The sequence below is a fragment of the Chiroxiphia lanceolata genome, chromosome 13 (genome assembly GCF_009829145.1).
Source record: "Chiroxiphia lanceolata isolate bChiLan1 chromosome 13, bChiLan1.pri, whole genome shotgun sequence".
In the NCBI taxonomy this organism is placed as follows: domain Eukaryota; kingdom Metazoa; phylum Chordata; class Aves; order Passeriformes; family Pipridae; genus Chiroxiphia; species Chiroxiphia lanceolata.
In genome coordinates, this window is record NC_045649.1 from 8125258 (window position 1) to 8128786 (window position 3529).

The 3529-nt window shown below is 46.6% G+C and overlaps 1 long non-coding RNA gene across 1 annotated transcript; it reads right to left on the bottom strand.

Annotated features, from left to right (window-relative positions):
• Positions 1-208: 208 nt before the first annotated feature.
• LOC116793242 lies at positions 209-2979 on the bottom strand. Its single transcript, XR_004359415.1, has 2 exons — positions 2242-2979; positions 209-1477 (listed from the first exon to the last, which is right to left on the bottom strand). It is a non-coding gene; the product is annotated as an uncharacterized LOC116793242 (long non-coding RNA).
• Between the last annotated feature and the right edge of the window lie 550 nt (positions 2980-3529).

Consider the following 3529-nt stretch of genomic DNA (forward strand, 5'->3'; position numbering starts at 1 on the left):
AATTAATGGATTTGGCACACATTCCTTGCTGCCGGCTTTTATCTGCTCTCCCTTTCAGATGGGAATTGTGCTACCAAGCTCCTATCACCCAGAAGGGTGTTAAGTGACTCCAAGAGGGACAAAGGCTCAGAATGCTGCCAGACTGCCTCTCTCCAGAAGCTGGAAGGCAGAGTTTTTCCTCCCTCCTAAAAGACCACAAGCTTTTGGCTACTGATCCACCTTTATTTGGGATTTATATAAACACAACTAGACTCTGAGCAACAACAAAACTTTGAACGGTGGAAGGGGATATAAAGAAAACAGGCAAATGGAGTCTGGCTTTTTAAAATAGCCATTTTCCAAAGGAAAAAAGAACCTAAAATGGGATTTCAGTCCTTCCCTTACAACTGTTCTTAAAATCTGACAGTTTAATTCAAGGGGCACCACAGTGTTGCCCTCTGATAACATACAAAACCATCCAATACTATCAGAAAACAAAAGGAAAAGTCCATTTCCAAGTATTATAACTGTAAAGAGAGACGGAAAACAAGCCATTTTAACTGCAAAACAGTTATTTGGAGGCTGGACAAGCAAAGTAGCTCTTAAGACAGTAAAAGTGTGTTTCTTTTGCAAAGTTTCCCAGTGCTGAGGACAAGAGCAGGATCCCTGGGGAGGGATTTCTCATCTGGCTGCGCTCAGGAGGCTGCTGGAAACTCTGCAGACAAAAAACCACCTCCCAGCACCCCCAAACTTGCCTCCCCACCCCAAACTCCATTTAATTCTCACCTTCCAAAGGTCTTTGTTCAGTTGCTGGAATGATTTCATGTGGTTATTTCAAATAAAAGTGGGAAGAGTGGTCTCCAACCTTCAGGAGATCCTCGTCTTGTCCTCTTTATGTGAAATCAGGAATTTTTGGGAGCTGTCCATGATGTTCGGGAAAGGCTCAGTGTGGCAGGTATGAGAACTGCCAGCTTCCATTACTGTCCCAAGTCCAAAACCCTCCTTCCCAGAGATATTAGTTCTAGTTCTTTTATTCAAATCCCACTGTCACCCTCAGCGCTCACCCAAAAACTCAGTCCCCAGGTTTTATTAACAAATCTGTGGGTCTCGCTCGCTCTCCTTGTTCCAACCTTCCCCATTTTCCCTTTAATTCCATATTCCCAAGCTTCCCATTTGACACGTTATCCTTCATCGCTGCACTCAATAGTTTGCAGGGCATTAACCTTGGCTCCAAGTGTTCGGAATTGATCTGCTGCTTTCCAGTTCCAGCGCTCAGCTCCCCAAATTGTCGGTCCCCAGAGACTAATTTGCCACCGAAATAATCCATTTGTCGCCGCAGGCTTTGAAATCAAGGCTCCACTTTTGCAGGCAGAGGCTGTAAATGCAGCCGGAGTTTTTCCACGATTATTAGTTCCATCCATTTCGGAAGCTTCTCCGCACAGAGGGTCGGATGATAACACAGCCTCAGGGGCAGAGCAGGGAGGCTCGAGAGGCTCAGCTAATTGGAAATTAAAGGCAAGAAAGAAATTCCTTGGACTCTTAGCTCAAGTAGATATTCAGCTTTTAGCATTTAGCATAATAAAGAAAGGAACATCACAGCATTAAAAATCATCATTCCTTTAGCATTTATGTCTTGTAGCTTGAGCAAAGAAGCCACCAACAGACCAGTTTGGCTGCTGCAGGTCCCCGAGTGGGCTGTGACCCCCACCAGACCCACTCCTGGCCCAGTATGGGCAGTTCCCAAACTGGGAAGCTTCAGACCAGAGGGTCAGGATCATTATTAAGGGCAGATGTGGCCACTTCCTGCTCCAAAGTTCATTTTGGAGGCTGCAGGCACCATCCTCATCCCCGGTCCTGGTCCCCCTCCAGCCTCTAAACTGCTCCTGGGCAGCTCTGTGGGCTGGGAAATTGATCCAAGGTAAAAATAATACTGGCAAAACAAACCAAGTTATTTTTAAGCCAAGTCAGTCCCGTGATCTGTGAGACTCTCCCCCAGCAAAGTGTTATTCCCCTGGTTTACAGGTGAAATCATAGAATGCATTTCTGATAAATTATTTTCCTTCATTAGTTCTTCATCTCACAACTTTTAAATCTGTACATCTTTGGGAGAGGAATTGATTTAAAATTATTCCTGATAAACAGCTGTAACACTACTATTCTTATTTAAATTTAAAGCAGAAGCTTTGTCACATTAAGCTTTGATTATTTATTATCTGTTTTGTGTCCATTTACCATAAACACACACTAAGTGAATTCACTTACTTGCTTTCTAGTGCAAAGTTTTCCTCCTGTATCTGGGTACTGAGAGATTGTTTCAGTGAGGAATGAGGACTTGGAGTGCTGGGGGGGAGGATAAACACTGTGGCTGCTTAGAGCAGGGTGGCTTGTCCAAGCAAGTTCCAGGGGAAAAGCAGGACCTTCAGAACTGAGAGCTGTGAAAGAGAAAAGAAGGAAGCAGCAGGGAGGGGACAGGGGCAGCAGGCACCCAGAACACTCACAGTGTGTGTTCTCAAGTGCTAAGGACTGAGGAACATGTCCAGGCAAGTGCTCAGCTCTGATCCCATGATGTGAACTCTACATAAGCAGCACAAAGCCCCCACAAAGTGTTGTTACCTCACAACTATTTGAGGGCTGATGAGGATTTCCAGGGAGTTGCAGCGATGGACTCCCTCCTCTGGTGGGATCTTTATAGTGAACTGCAGGACTCCGAGAATTCTGGGTGATTGAATCGTGGAATCACAGCATTGTTAAGGTTGGAAAAGATCTTTAAGATCATCAGTTCCAATCATCAGCCCAACACCATCACCATGTCCTCAAGTGCCACATCCACATGTTTTTGGAACACGAGGGATGGTGGCTCCACCACGGCCCTGGGCAGGCTGTTCCAATGCTTTCTGAGCCTTTCCACAAAAAAAATTTCCTTACTATCCAACCTGAACCTCCCCTGGCACAGCTTAAGGCCGTTTCCTCTCATCCTGTCCCTTGCTCCCTGACATCCATGGGAGCAGAGCCTGACCTCCCCCACTCCACCCTCCTGTCAGGGAGTTGGAAAAAGCGAGAAGGTCCCCCCTGAGCCTTTTCTCCAGGATGAGCCCCCCCAGCTCCCTCAGCCACTTCTTGTGCTCCAGCCCCTTCCCCAGCTCCATTCCCATCTCTGGACTCAAAGAAGCACTAAACAGAGGTGGAGCAGACCCAGCAAATGGGAGTTACTGGTTTTATCTGGTGTCCTGTGCTGACAGACCCACAGGTCCTCCCAGTCTCTCTCCTTGCACCACTGAGGAACCGGCCGGCCAGAATCTCCCAAGCCTTGAGCTATCCAGGCTATGTCAAAACAAGGAGGAATGTTATGGATGAGCTGGAAATGCCATGATATACTTGAAGGACAATTAGGAACATCATAAGGCAGCTAAGAAATGTAGACTATAAACAAATGCCACTTGCAGGTGCACAGGGATCCACAGACTCTGCTGGTGGAGGAAATGCTGGGATTTCTGAGAGGTGGAACAGTAAGAGCTGACTCAAGTGCTGTTCTTATGCCGATCTCATAGGA